Source organism: Mytilus galloprovincialis, chromosome 3 (genome assembly GCF_965363235.1).
Source record: "Mytilus galloprovincialis chromosome 3, xbMytGall1.hap1.1, whole genome shotgun sequence".
NCBI lineage: Eukaryota > Metazoa > Mollusca > Bivalvia > Mytilida > Mytilidae > Mytilus > Mytilus galloprovincialis.
In genome coordinates, this window is record NC_134840.1 from 52,031,797 (window position 1) to 52,048,544 (window position 16,748).

The 16,748-nt window shown below is 31.7% G+C and overlaps 1 protein-coding gene across 1 annotated transcript in view; it reads right to left on the reverse strand.

Moving 5' to 3' along the window:
- LOC143066470 (uncharacterized) overlaps positions 1-16,371 on the reverse strand; it is a 34,800-nt gene extending 18,429 nt beyond the window's left edge. The window contains exons 1-3 of the mRNA XM_076239387.1: positions 16,267-16,371; positions 6,996-7,057; positions 3,876-3,926 (exon numbers count right to left, since the gene is read on the reverse strand). The gene's annotated coding sequence lies outside the window, so the exon portion shown is untranslated. The remainder of the gene's footprint in view (positions 1-3,875; positions 3,927-6,995; positions 7,058-16,266) is intronic.
- Positions 16,372-16,748: the final 377 nt, after the last annotated feature.

Consider the following 16,748-nt stretch of genomic DNA (forward strand, 5'->3'; position numbering starts at 1 on the left):
GAACCCAATCTGCTCTATCACCCTCTCAGCTATGTGTTATTTGTATCCTATCACATATTTGTTACGGATACGGATAAATTTTTAAGATTTACCTGTTATGTTTCATTAAATTGTTATAATTGAACTTTTTTTCCCTCTTTTCTGCAACACTTAAATATGTGATAAATAGCTTAAAGATTATAACATGTTTTTTCCATATTTGCCCTGGTATCATCCCTCGACCCATATCGGCCCTCGGCTAAAGCCTCGAGGCCGATATGGGAGTCTCGGGATGATACCAGGGATAATATAGAAAAGAGCATGTTATAATCTATACATATTGATTGCATCCAAGAATGGTCGCATATATCATGTGGATTCTGTTTAGGATGTCATGAATGACACTAATTTGTATCTAAATTGGTATTAACCAGTATATAAATCAGAGATAAACGTCGTAATGTAACTTAACATCAGTAAGTAAAATATATTGGGATGCTAGAATATATAAAGAATAAAGAAATAATAATGAGTAAGATAAAATAAAATGTAGAGAAAAGTAACAGACAATTTAAAGAATATAGAAATAAACAACACCCCCAATTCGGACCCTCATTGTATACACGAGAATCTGGATGGAAACACAGAATATATAGAATAATAGATAAGGACAGTAGGAAGTGATGCATTAATAAAAAAAGATAGAAAAAAATAATAACTGTTTGAGAATAAAGACATGAAACACCCCTGGGTGTTGAAACAGTAACGGATTGCTATGTAATTATATTGGTAATAAATGCTAAAAGTTTACATGCGGACAACTGCAGTTCTCCTCTGCACTTATGTAGAAAGGAACTAAACGGAATAAAATGAATTAAAACTTAAGATAACCAAATGTAGCTGCATTCGCTCCTTTCCATTTACTTCTTTAGACTGATTTGTAAACAACAGATGATTCAGTAATAGAAGAAAAGAACCAATCGGATGATGTTGACGATTTAGAGTTTAACGTCCATTGACAAATATCATGTGCATATGAGAACGACAACACGTTATATGTACCCTGTGTTGTATTAGAAAGACACTTTCGGACGGATTTGAGAACGTGCTACTTTGAACAGACACAAAAATTAAGGCTGAAGAAAACGTTAATAATAGATTCATGCATATTCCAGCAGGCAATCCATATTCATATATTGAAGTGACACACCCCTTAATAAAATGCAAAGGAAGTCAAAATAAAAATGTTCTTACTAGAAGGATACTGTTGCAGCGTATTGTCATTTTTTTTTACTCAAGAGCATCTCATTCTTAACTTTTTCAAAGGGAAAATATAAAGGTAGCACAACTATTGTCGTGGCTAAATAACTCTTAACTGACACAATTTCAATTGTCCAACCCATTAACAGACTTTATTCCCATAATGTTCACTAAAACGTGGTATTACTCATGTTATATTACAATTATGAAATATTTACTAATTTCAATTTATATTTTAGAACCAAAGTACGATTTTGTGTCCTTTAAATGATATCTAAAATTGTTTTTTTCGCCTTTCATTACAAAAATTGCTATGCGTATAAGCATAAATACTACATACTTGCGCGACGCCTTTTAGTTTTACTGAAAACTGCGCAGACTATGAAATGTTTTTACAGTTGGAAAATGTTCTATGATATATATCATTTTGTCAGACACTTTTCTTTTTTTGATTTGATTCTTATAATGTACCTAAAATCTGTATATTAAATAGATTTTAATATTAAAATTGTGCGTTTTACTCTTAACAGACGTATAACCAACCCGATTAACAGACCAACCGCCGATATAGCCGCATACTCAATATAGATTAACCGACCTATCTCTCGGTTAGCCGAGTGTCGGCCGTGTATATGTACTAGTAATTAATAATTGACTTTGCGTATTTTAATGGATGAAGTTTTAATTGCTACCCAATTACCTGCTTACATTTTTATAGCTGAAGAAATTTATCCTAGTATATTTAAAATGTCAGAATTTGACAATGTAACAATAATTGTGTATTAAGACATGATAAATCAAACTTCATTAGCTTTTTGTACAAAATCTCAGTTTTATATAAAAGATTTTTTAATGAAACTCATAGCTATTTCCCGGTCCACATACAGTTATAAATGTTAAAGTACTATGATTTCTGACTATTTTATTATAAGAACCAAGCCTGTAGAGTTACAAAAGAGGACATATATTTTCAAAATTGTTGATAGAATATATAAAAAAAAATGTGGTATGATTGTCAATGAGACAACTCTTTACAAGAGACCAAAATGACACAGAAATTAACAAACATAGGTCACCGTACGGCCTTCAACAATGAGCAAATCCCATACCGCATAGTCTGCTATAAAAGGCCCCGAAATGACTATGTAAAACAATTCAAACCAGAAAACTAACGGCCTTATTTATGTACAAAAAAATGAACGAAAAACAAATATGTACATAAATCGAAAAAAGATTGAAAGCAGGAAACTATTTTTGTTTACATCAAGTGTTTAGTAAGTACATTGAACTTTAAACCGCACATTGGATAATTAAATGTTCTTTTACCCTTAGTACAGTTTAAACTCATGATTGGGACCAAAGAAGTTTTGGTCAACGGCATATCGCCCAAGACAAACTGAATTCGGTGTTTGGATTCATACAAAAAACGATTGATTAATGTACTTGGTGTATGATTATAAAATCTAAACATATTCAGTATATGTCATATTTTTATTTTTGAAATGTAAATAGAATAAATGTTCTATACTGACATTGTTTGAGACATACATAAAAGTAGTTTTTTTTTGTCAGTAATGGAATTAACACCATTCTTTTTATGTAGTTTTGAAGAAAAAAAAATTATGGCCGAAGAAACCGATCGAACTAACAATCCTATTTTGAAGTTACCATCATCCTGAATCAGAAATGGTAGCTCTTACATTTATTCGTGTCTGGTTATTCGAGAAATCTATAGATAACTTTTGGCTACTATAATTGTGAACTTTCCATTTCTAAGTAGCAAAATTCCAGAAGCACCTGCATACGGGTATATATCTCCCAATTGATACGATATTCCCGTGCTTGCATTTCCTATCATGATTTTCTTGATAGAGGGTTGCTGCTCACAAGGAAACTATTAAACCAAGAGTTCCAAATGGTGAAGTTGAAATCATCCCTTCGTAAATTTTACGAACGCCATCACGAGTTGGTTGATCGTTATGGAATAACCGTTTCACAAATGATATCGGATATGTTCCTTTCGTCGTAACTACAATCCCCTTCCCTTTCATTAATGTGACCTACCGTAATTAGACTTTTTACCGGATTTGTTATCACATAAACACCATGAAGGGTGCCGGATGTGGAGCAGGATCTGCTTACCCTTCCGGAGCACCTGAGATCACCCTTAGTTTTATGTGGGGTTCGTGTTGTTTATTCTTTAGTTTTCTATGTTGTGTCATTTGTGCTGTTGTTTGTTTGTCTTTTTCATTTTTAGCCATGGCGTTGTCAGTTTGTTTTAGATTTATGAGTTTGACTGTCCCTTTGGTATATTTCGTTCCTCTTGTATACCTAAATACGAAGCAAGCTCACTTTGATTGTGAATTTCTAGTGAATTTCTAGTGCATTTTAGTGTAATTATATCGTATGCATTATCTGAAGCGGACAAGGAAACGAATTTAATATTCGTGCACCATTATACATTTTGAACATAATTTCCATGTGAATGGATTTGTTTTTTGTCATGTTTTAACTACTGTCTGATTCTTTTGCAGTGTGGCATCTACATTACAATGATCAAAGTTTTCATTGAAACACATTAGCTTATATTCCCTGGTTTATTCCTTACAGATTTTCTATTATATTTGTGTACTTACCAGATAATGTCACATTACTCTGAGGCAATGTATGTGCAATATTAACTTCTTCTGAAATATATATATATATATATACATTACTTTAAGTCAAAACGATAAATGTGAGCTTCATTTAACAGTTGTATAACATTTTCCTGGTTATTCGGAACTGTTATGACGTGTTCTCAACCAATAATATGAACGATTGATGATAATTTTTTATTGTATTTTGTTTTATCACTGTTTGAAATATACAGCATGCGAACCGTAAAACAGATGAAGTTGAAGCAGGTATTTTGAGCTACATTAAGCGGTTGTGTAATATTTCCCTGCTTTATACTAATATTCGGAATGACGTATGCGTCTTCTCCACTCAGATTGAGACAAAATATGACTTTATAATCGTGTTTTTTTAATTTTTGAGAATTCAATACAACATAATTTGGTTTTGTTTTTTACTTTTTTGATTCGTCATCAATGAGGAGTCAATAACATGCTGTTCACGAGCCATATCATTTAAAGCATCCTAGGATATGTCCTAAAATAATTTGGATGAACTTATTACGTTCTCCAGATATGTCTCATGATGTAAAGCGAAGCTATCTTAGAACAAACCTAATTATCACTGTACTAGGACCGTCTTTACAAATTTAATATAATAATGAAATTATTATTAGAATTACTTAAATATATTTTGATAAATGACACATATATAGAAGACCAGAATTTAAATGTTTTTCACATCCAATAATTGTTGTACCATTTGATCAGGTGCCATAACGAATGTTGCTCATAATAATAGAATTATTAAGCTTCATTAAAGCAGGGTAGCACGAACTATTTGAAATGAGCGTAATTAGATGAATGATCTAATCGTGATAAATTGCAATTACAATCTAATTCCAAAATAAAAACGGAACGTTGAAACAATTTGAGCATACTAGTGTTCACATGTTTACAAGAAAGTGGAATTTGTTTTTAACGTCAAAAGGGGGGTCACGATAATTAAATATTTATTTCCTATGATTTTGGCATGTACATACGACTACGTCAGTGACGCTTACATTAGATTACCGTAGCCAGATTTGACATAACTTTTTGGAACTTGGGTCCTCATTGCTCTTCAATCTATACCTGTTTGGCTTTTTAACTATTTTGATCCGAGCGTCACCGATGACTCCTATGTAGACGAAACGATCGTCTAAATAGGACTCAAAATTATAAGCCTGATACCTTTGATAACTATTTGGTGTTCAATGTTACGTTCATTGTAGCCATTAAGTACTTAAGATTCGCCAACATTTCATCCTTGTCAAAGGAACTTGTATGATGCTTTTGTACTACTAAGAGTGAAGAGTGTTCTACAAGGTAAATGTTCATTTGATGGACAAAAGTTCTGTACACAGTGAAAGATGGTCTTTTGAAATACTATAAAGATATAGGAAGATGTAGTATGAGTGCCAAGGAGACAACTCTCCATCGAAATAACAGTTTATAAAAGTAAACCACTATAGGTCAAGGTACTATAACTGTTTACTTGCGTAGATATATTGACCATGTGAGACTTCTAAAAACCTCTGAAGAACTTAAAGAGCTTCTAACTTTTAATCCTGATCTTTTTTTAAGGCTAATTCTATCCACCCTGGCTATATACAACCATTCTTAATGTTAGACTTAAATATCGTCTGATAGAAATAACCTACAATGCTTTTCAATATAAAAATGATAGCATTCACTATAAAGGTTTTGCTTTTAGAAACCATATGGCATATTTGGTTAAAAATTAAAGAAAAGGTAAAACATGTTTACAAAATCTATGACAATTTAAACGGGACGATTTTTTTTTATTATTATTAATTTACCCACATTAGCAGCAATATACCATCCAAAATGTCATCTGATAATTTTAGGCGTTTCGTTTAAATGAAGAGACGATAAAAAAAAGATCCGTAATAATATATGTGGAGGCCAAACAATAGACGGTGCGAATAATAAAGAAACTATAATATTACGAAAAAATCCAGCTCACAAAAACTGTTCTAACTTAAAATGATGTACTAATATATTTCAGAAGAAGTTGCTAATGCACATACTTTGCCTCAGAGTAAGGTGCCAGTAACTGGTAAGTACACCAATATAACAGAAAATTTGGTAAGATATAGTTTGTGAGGAATTATTCATGGAATACTAAGTCACGTGTTTCTGTTGTAATTTTAATCATTGTACTTTAGCTTATAACGTTCAATAAATACAATTGAAATATTTGACTCAAATCATGCAAGTACGGTAAACTTATTTTATTGACATTTCACATTAAACAATGACATATACTGATCATTTTGGGATTTGGAACACTACAGTATGTGCAACTGTTTCTCCTTAGGCGGTAATGGTAACGTTTTCTTCTGTAACTCAGTCCATATCGTATGTATAAAGGCTCGTTTCGAAGCTGAGACATTTTCATATATGTGGTTAAATTTACTCGGGGTTGGAAGTGAGATTCATTTTCCCAAAAATTAACAAACCCCGGAAATCCCTGTGATGCGGCTTTTCGTGGTAAAAAAACCTTATTTAAATAATTATTATTTATTATAACATACATGTAACAACTAATTTCAACAGTAAAAAGAAATAACGAAACATTGCCCGATTTAAGACTAAAATATTTAATGTGTCCTTCTATCCGTACATCCACTGATTATTGATTTTGAAATGGTTGTTATTTACACAGAAAATTATGTATTTGAGCAGAAATTTGGTTGCGGATCGGAGACTGGAACATTAACAGAAAGGGGCAATGCGTCATTGGAATACAATTGCAATTCACATTATAAGATCACTTGTCAACAGCATTATACGAAAATAGCCCTGCAGTAGGCGGAGCTTTAACGCAATTTCTCTATAGTATATAAATACAGGCTAGCGATATATGGGCTTTTAATGTATGATATGACACCAAAATGGAGGATAGATAGAAGTAATCGGTATGCAAGAAGCTAACAATTCCTGCGACTAAAATCGCAAAGGACGAACGGATATCTTTGACACCGGGAGAATGAAAATTCATAACTTTTAATAATAATATAATATTAAAGAGACATGTGAAAAAGACTTTCTGAGGGTCAATATTTGAGTAATAACCTTTTTCATTTCTCGATGAATCTGTATGTTTTAGTATCAAACAACCGATTTGATGGTCGCATCTGGAAAAAAAGTAAAAAAAATAAACCTGTTATCATTAATAACTTAAAAATCATAATTTCCTTTTAAGATTTTTTTGTAGTGTTTGTTTACCCTGAACGTCCACCGTCTTTTAAAACAAAAAAATAATTACATTAGATGTGTTTCATTATAATACGTTATTCTGATTGGCTAACTGCACATCACATGTTATTCCTTAAGCAATTGCATCACTAAATAAAACGTATCATTCATGATAACACGTGGTCCAACATTAAAGTGCACAGGTGAATTAAATAAAAAAATCATAAAATTCGTGTTTTCATGATCATACCTAAAACAATGTAATTACAAGTATTGAATGCTTTTTTTTGTAACTTCATAGGTTTGTAAAAGCGTTGACCGTGCGCACATTTTTAGAATGAAGCGCTCCTCCGCTTCATACAAAATATACTTCTGTCAACGCTCTTACACCCCAATGAAGTTACAAAAAGAAGCATTTCTTGTGTACTAGTTGGAAATTAGTATGGCGTTCATTATCACTGAACTAGCATATATTTGTTTAGGGGCCAGTTGAAGGACGCCGCCGGGTGCGGGAATTTCTCGCTACATTGAAGACCTGTTGGTGACCTTCTGCTGTTGTTTTTTTCTATGGTCGGGTTGTTGTCTCTTTTGCACATTCACCATTTCCATTCTCAATTTTTTTCAATTCTTAAATGTTTCACAGAAGACATCAACATACACAATTCAACAATGTTCAATAAGAAGGATTTGCAAATGACAAAGTCAGACTCGTTGTCATGTTAAGTTTGCATCATTCAATAGCGTAAGGTCAGAAATGTTCAAAACAGTTATGGGTTTAGCATCTCTGTTAAGTCATTTGAACACATATTCAGCCAAGTTAATTTATTTTCTGACCTCAATCGTCGGTTAAACTTAATTGTCATGTCATTACAGTAAGACCTTCAACAATTCAAAACTCATACCGAACAGCAAACAATAAAAGCCCACAAAATGGTAAATATAAAACAATTCAATCAAGAAAACTTACGACCACATCTATAAACAAATGATAAACGATTAACACATACATACAAAAGTACTAGCTCCTGCGTACATTGGACGGGTACATACAGAATGTTGCGGAGTTACACAGTTTTACGACCAGTTGAAAAGTGTTTAACTCATAAGATCGATACAAAACCAGAAACACAAGTGAAAAACTAGAATACCGAGGGTACTCAGTGTTACTGAAAGGTAGATCAAATCTAATGACAACTTATTAAAAAAATCATGTATTTAGACCCCAAAATAAATAATCAATACAAAATCTAACATCCAATGAATTTATTGAAAATACGTTATAGTCAGTCAAGGAAAAACATTTCATAATGCTACATTACATCGACTCTTTTCACATAAAAAATACTTAAAAGAAATATAAAAAAAAAACGCTTGTCAGTCATGAACAAATCATAATGCTAGAAATCACAATACTTAAATCAATTTTTAAAGTAAGACTATTCGTGAAATAAATGCCAAATAGATGCTTCTAAAACAAGCCTCAAGAAAGCTCTAACATTTTGTATTAGCAGAGAAGACTAGAAAAGCAGTTAACTATAATTTGCAAATTAGGAACAGTTCTCCAATACATAGATATAAACACAAAGAGACGTGGCAATAAGCAATTAAATGTCTTACTTCTAATATATAACTCTCAGACGAGAAGAGTTGTATTCACTTGGTAGAAGAGGAATCACAAAGAGTAAAATAAAAAAGTACCGAACTCCAAGGAAAGTTACATATGGAATATACTGACCCAATATATTTCGTATTAAGTCACAAGCACACAATGTAACGGACTTATCTTAGCGATTTATTTTATACTATGTACTTATAAGATTAGTGCAAAATCAGTGATCAAGTCAATACCGTTTTTTATTTATAAGGAGACGTACCACCAATCCAAACCGTGTATTGAAATAATCCCCGCTCACTAACCCATTATCGAAAATACAAGGTCTCCACGCTGTTCTTAGCAATGTATAGGAGATGAGATCATTGAATAAACATAGCAAAACCCTTCACGTGTATGGCAGACTCAAAACATTCATTTTATTGACAACAAATTCACAACTTCAAGTAGGCAGGCATTTTCATGATGATGAGCAGTAACACAGGTGAAAAGCTTAATTTGGATTGGATGACACTTACATTGACTTAGGCTTTAATAATAATCAAGCTTTGTGAATATTTTCTTTAAAACACATAATTTTTTTTACAAATATTTGTTTTAGATAGAGTGTGTTCGGCATATTTCATGTTGCTTATATTTTTCTTTAGTTAAGGAAGAGAATTGCCTTTAGATAATGTACAATAATGTCAATGTATTTTAATCATGATTATGGTGCATTCAGATTGATCGATTGATTGTTGTTTGCGTCACGCCGCATTTGCACAAAAAGGCTATATCGCGGCGAGAACTATTTCGAATAATTTTTACAATTTCGGTGAATTAAGAGAGTATGTATTTCAACATTTAGTTATCTCTTACCAAGTGTAAAGGGCACCCATAGTGTATTTATACATATATCTTTGTAAGTTATTTTAGAACGATATAGTGCACAGATGTGTTGCAAGGTTCCATTCCAAATATGTGTGATAGGGATAAATTATGCATCTTCATTTGGAACTATTTGAAAAGTGTATTCTTCATAAATCTGATACTTTTGAACTTTCACTGACAAACTGTTCGGTCATAAATTGTCATTTTATTGTTAACTATTCATTATTTTATCGTAATCATTTTAATATTTGTCCGTCAAACAAATTTCATTATGATGTAACGATTTGTCTTTATAAAGCTTTTTGTATTATAAATAATAATTAAGTGTCAAGTATATTTTCTTAAAGTCAGAAATTTGTTTCAAGATTATTCTTTTTGTAAGACGTTACGCACGGTATTGGTGCCACTCAGTGTTACACGACGTTCATAATAAAACGACGATTTTGACGTTGTTCCACGGAAAGTTTCAAACGTTGACCTTATATTCTACTCATGTGAAAATGCCGCTTTAAAGTAAAGAGATGTTCGAAGTTGCTTCTTTATATGGTTTTATTTTTTTCAATTAAGCCGGTGCAAATGCAAAATTCCATTGAATTCAAACAAAATTTTAGATACATAACAGTTTTTAATTTTTGCGAAGAATTGTCTGAAACAATAGCACAAAATGACAATTTGATGTCTTGTAAAATGATTTAAATATATAGAAAGAAGATGTGGTATGATTGCCAATGAGACAACTCTCCACAAGAGATCAAAATGACACAGACATTAACAACTATAGGTCACTGTATGGCCTTCAACAATCTGTTTCTTCTATTTCTTAAAATTAAGCAATGCTCTCTCTGCCAGAAGACGTCTCCTATCTTTTGCTAGTGAAATTGTAAATATTTCGTTTCTTGTTTCTGTCTCTTTTCCCCAATACACGTGTATATATGTTTGTTGTAATTTGGTAATTTCACTCCCTCAATTAATATTCAAATGCTTCTTGATTTGTCTTTGATTATGTGAAAGATGTAGGTAGTATATCGCAAGCTATTTTTCTTTTCATAATCTTATTTTATCAATACTTTAATCCTGGGACTATTAAACTAACGTTAATATAAAAGTCCAAGAATTTGGTTTTATTTAATTTTTCTTAAACAGTGAATTATAATTACATTATAATTCATATTATTTATTTTAACGTATAAGTAAGTAAACAATCTTAACATCAATCCCGATTTCATGGAAAATGTTAACTATATCATAATTTCAAAAATCTCTAACAAAAAACTTAATAAAATGTGCATCATGTTTGAAAAAGAAATACGTGCTCTTATGCTGCCGTTGCCAACTTTGAATGGTTTAAAGTTAGTCGGGGTCTAAATTATTTTTTTTTAAAAGAAAACGTTTTCATTGATTAAATTTTTTAAATAAGGATTGTTTTACCAGGCAAATAATTAAGAAAATTCATGTTATGTAGGAATTTACACATTTTGCACACAAATCAGACCGTTAGTTTTCTCGTTTGAGATGTTTTACATTTGTCATTTCGAGGCTTTTCATAGCTAACTATAAGTTAAGGGTTTTGCTCATTGTTGTTTGCATATAGAAATTATTAATAATTTTTTGGTCTTATACGGCCGCATCTTCTACTTTATTGTGCAAATGAGATCCGTGATTCTGTATTGTTTTGTTTTTGCTTTCGGAAACATATTTTGCAAGCTATCCTTTCATCTGATATTTTTTCACCAACTCAAGCTTCAAAAAAGGGTCGGCAATCAATACTTTTTTTTAAATATTTGAAATTATAGAATTTGGCAAAGTATGGAAAACTTTTACACAGACCAATACCAGCAGGTCGAAATCCGATTTTGAATAATACAATTTTTTTTTTACTAGATGTGATTTTTTAAAGTAACTTCTATATGTGCATGTTAACATAGTTCAGTGTTTTCTCAAGCGAACAACTATGGACCATCAGGAATGCATTTCATGCATTTTTTATACTATACAATATTTTTGGTTCCGCGCTTCCATTTTCAACATATAACTGAGTATTTGTTTACACAAAATCTTCTTTGACATTCATCTGATTATTTTTATGTTTTTGGTTTCGTTTTTACATTGTTTTAAAAGTATAATCAAAGTACTGAAGTACTGAACCTCGGATGACCGCAAGTTCTTGTGGATGGTCACAAGCACTAATTGTCTCAGAAAAAAAATCACATTTCTTTACCGGAAAACTTAGGTTTATGTACAGAGATATATTTTTATTGAGACAAGTTCGTGCGTGGATGATGAATAAATGACAAGGAATTCAACTTCACTGCTTTAATATCTATTATATTGTGGTGGTACAAATACGTATACTCTGGTTTGTTGTTATATATTATATTTGTAATTGTATATAGCAGTTACATGTATGTATAATTTTCATCCAATTGTACATCATTCTATTCTATGATTCTAATAAAAGTGCAGTACAAGTGCATGGTGGACACTCTTCTATAACAATTCGATTTTTCCAATAGATTGGATTTGACATTCATATTTTCACAAAAAAAACTTTCTTGTGATATTCTTCCCCATGCGTTAACACAATTTTTCTGTACGTGTGCATTTTTTAATGCATATAACTATTTGTAACGACATAATATTTTCGTATTATAAATTTATGTTCTTATGGGTATTCATTGAAGAAGTGAATTTAAGCGATAAGAAATGTTATTTTGCACTCGATGATATCCGCGTATTTATACGATCGGTTACCAGTCAAAAACGAAAGTCAAATCTCTATGGCAACAATACATCGGAATGCCCTCACGGTCATCGCGATGTAAAAATTAAAATTCAAGCTATGTTTTGTGGCGTTCTGCGAAGATAAAAAAAAAAATTTACTTTACACCGCAGATTGATTGGTTGATTTTTTTTTCTAGAATGAGTTGGGAGTGTCTGTAAATTAATACCTTGAAGCTAGCTGCTACATGTTTGTGTGCCATCCATCATATATGTCGGACAACTACTCTCTCACTCTCTCTCTTTCGTTCTTTCTCAAATTATGGTAAAAGAAAAGTTTCAATTTCAATATACTAGTTTCATCACATGCCTATGTACCAGGCAATTCTGTTGGAGATTCGAGAAAATAATCTTCATTCTGCTACACTACAGTAACTTCTAAATGTAAAAACCTTATTTTTCAAACACATATTGCTAGGTAGATGACTTGGAATTGCTACTCACAGTAGTATGATCGTTAGCTATACTGAAATGTTTATGACATACAAGTATTTCTCTGATAACACGTTCTGTTAAATGAGTCGATGCGACAAAAAAAAATGATTGCACGTTTTACTGAAATGTTCACGACTAAGGTGTACTTTTTCTCATAAAATTTTTGTGAGAATTTTCATCCATGTGTATAGCTTCGAATCTTTTAATAGCAACGCTGGGAATTACAGATAATATCTGGCTTAGGAGGATAATTAAGAAGATCTCTCTTTTGATCGCATTTTCTTTATCAATGTACCTTAAATTGCCTATATAAAGTGGGAGTGTGGTCATTAGTTAGTTATCTCTTTGTTATAGTTCCGGGGCCTTGTCTATATGAAATATCCGAGTTAAATATTTCGACATCTTATATGCATGAATTAATGCAGATCTGTATTTTAATGCATATTAAACGAGAACTTTATTTTATATAGATCAGACCATATCATGAAATTATGTTATGCCAAATATGCAAGAAAATTCGTATACAGTTTAACGTTATTATAACGCGAACGTCAAATTACGGTTACGGGGACATTTCATTGGACATCTTAGATCGTTTCGGATTTTCTAACTGCAACTCAAACAAAAGTACATATCATATCATTTTAAAGGAAATTAAATGTATTTTCCATTCATATCAGTTAACAGGTGTTAAAAAATTGAGATATAGTAGAATTTCGTTTGATAAAAAGCCTCTGAATTATTCTTTGTGTTGTTTTGTCCATCGGGACATTTTATTGGACACGGGGAAAATGACGATGTTTTTAAAAAAAGACCGCAGTTACTTAATGATGACTTCAGACAGCTTCTTCGGGACATGTATAATTTTTCTGATATTATCAAAAATCTATTTTCGTCCGTAATATCTTATGAAAGTGAAGATAGAAAAAAAATTTACGGGTTGAGCAGCTAATTGGGACATTTTTTCTCTTTTTTATTTAAACTCTTTTGACGATCTTCCGTCTCTTAAAGTCAAAAACGTCTATCACTTCATTTTAAGTTAAATGTATACAAAACAATTGCAAAATTTTTAACCATTGTACTTACTAATGAATCCGCACTGGGATTTTAAAGACTCACATAAAACAAAATTGTAACACCGGGACACCCTTGAAATGACGTTATAGGCATCGAAATGAGCAAAGTTTTTCATTGAAAAATAGACAAAGCACAAAATCATCTATTTTATTGATTTCTGTGGTTTATTTCCTTTCGAATGATATGCATAACATGGATATTTATTGTAAAGGATAAGAGCTTGAATTTGAATAACACGCCTTCTAACCCATATTTCCAAAGTGACACCAATATCGTGCGCAACGTCTAAATAATAGATAAAGTCACAGCTTTACATAGTTCTTAAGTTTTCTTACGTAAAGAATGATTAATCCTTTAGTCATTTCAATTACGGCGCTATTTAGCCTAAATTTCAAACGACAGTTTTTGTTATATTCTTTTGTTAATCCTTATCGTATTATTTCATTGTCATTCAGTAATCTCGTTTATATTATGTAATTGTCACCATGTAAATTCTAGATTTAAATATGTTTTCTGAAGTTCTAACTTCAGTGAGAGTCGGGCATTCGTACTGACAACATCAGCTCGATTTGTCAAATTGTATCAATTTGTACAATGTGTAAAAGTACATCAATTTGTAACATTTTGTAAAACTACATGTATTCCATCCAGAATTATTAAATGGTTAACTACTGCAAAGAACTTGTGTCTAATTCTACAAGTGGAGTTAAAGCGAGTATTCTCAGACAAGTGACTACATGCTAGTCATCGTCTATGTTGGCATCGCCAACATCTGCAACCGGTCGTGGGTTGCAGCTCGTTATCAACTTCAAATCAGTAGCCAGTCGCCCGGTTACATATGCCAAGATCACAATGGTACAATGATATGCACCAACAAATGATACTGGTGATAAAACTTAGGAAAACACTGTATGATAAACATCAAAGTATAACTTGAAAAATACTACGGCATCTATATTGTCTTAGGAGACATTTATACTTAAGTAGGGAATGGTAATTTAGATAGATATAGAGTAATGGGTAAACATGGACTTGGCACTATAAACAAACATTGAGAACTTCTTGGTTGGGTTTTGTGGAGAAAGTATCTTTGTTATAAAACAAACTAAAATTATGAAGAAATTAAAGATCGAGCATAAAAACAGATTTAAAGTGTTCGAAAATCAACAAGACATTGAGCCAACAACATAGAAAGCTTATAACAGGTATGGAATAAGATCGAAAGAGTGTTTTAAGAAACAGCAAGAAACACTATATGAAGAATATTCGGTCAATGTCAAAGAAGTAAAACGTATGATAGCTAAATCAGATAAGGCAATAAACATAGAGTCACTTGCCAAAGAAGCAGAGACAGCACCTTCTAAAGGAGAACTTGATACTGTCTATAATATTACAAAATAAAACTCAGTGGTATACACTTCCTCAGAACCCGAGTTCAGCCCAGATTTTGATGAGGTTTGTGTTTTCTCATTCTTCACTTTTCTGTGTTGTGATTTTGTATTGTTATTTGTCTGTCTGTCTTTTCCCTTTTTTAGCAATGTCTTTGTTAGTTTATTTTCGACTTATGAAGTTTGAATGTCCTTTTTATATCTTTCGAATCTCTTCTCTTTTTCCCTGTCCGTTTTGTTTTTTCCGGGTTTGTTTAGTCTGGATGAAATATGAGCATTGCGTTTTTCAATACTTCCTTTTATGAATAAAGTATGTCGGTTGAATCTATAGGAACAATTTAATTAAGTGATTAAGATGATTAACCTGATCAAATTTCAAATGATTTTTTGTCCATGTTATGTCCGGCAAGTTTTCTTACCGTAATTCAAATGAAACGATCCGTCGTCAATTGGAGTCTTATGATTCCCTTTTGACGTCAGTTTTATGTTTTTTTTAAATTCTTCAACCTTGTATAAATACTAGTTTTGGGTAAAAAACATAAGTTGTGATAGAACTACCTTGACATAGGGTTGTCTAACCAAAATCATTAAAATAAATTGAACTTTTTTTCTGACATTATAGCACTTGACAGAATAAAACATTACTCAAGTATTTCAATATATATTTGAAACAAAGATACATTCTGCACAATTTTATGAAATAGTACAACAGTTGCTATGATCATTTTCAAACTCTATAAAGAGGTTTTATGTACAGTAATACAATATAATCATGTGTTGTTTATCATTGTGATAATGTTGTTAAGGTTTTGAAATTTACCATGATAGTATGTATTATGAAGATGTACATACAGGAAAAGTCATTGCATGGCCAATCACAATATTCGATTTATACCAGTGATTTACTGTTACTGACAAACTTCAAAATATGATAGATGTAACCTATCCCTTTAAAGTTACACTTATTCGAGTATAAACATTTACTCACATTTGATCATCATTACAACTACATTTGTAAGCACAGTGGTATCCATAGAATGGCTGTGGGCATTTATGACACGCTGAACCAAATTCGGAAGTATATCCAGTTTCACATTCTAAAATAAAATCATAAATTATTTCTGCAGTTTGTTTTTTAAGTGGATGCATTATCATGTGTTCATTGGTCAGTCTTGTGAGTTTTAGACATAAGTTAAATAAATTTATCAAACACTATAAATTGCATTTTGAGTGAGTTTTTTTTTCAATTATCAAATACTTGCATGTATTTGTTTATATACTCGTTAGAGCTGCAATTCAACCAAACAATTCAGGAACTGAGGTTTTAGGGCTAAAAAAAGTATCGTGCTGGTTACGTGAATCTTATTCTGGGAATTAAAACGACTTCCTGGTAAATCTAATTGAAGGATATGTTATGTGGGTCATCTGGTATATAACTGTGATGTAGTATGAGCGTAAATATATGAGCTG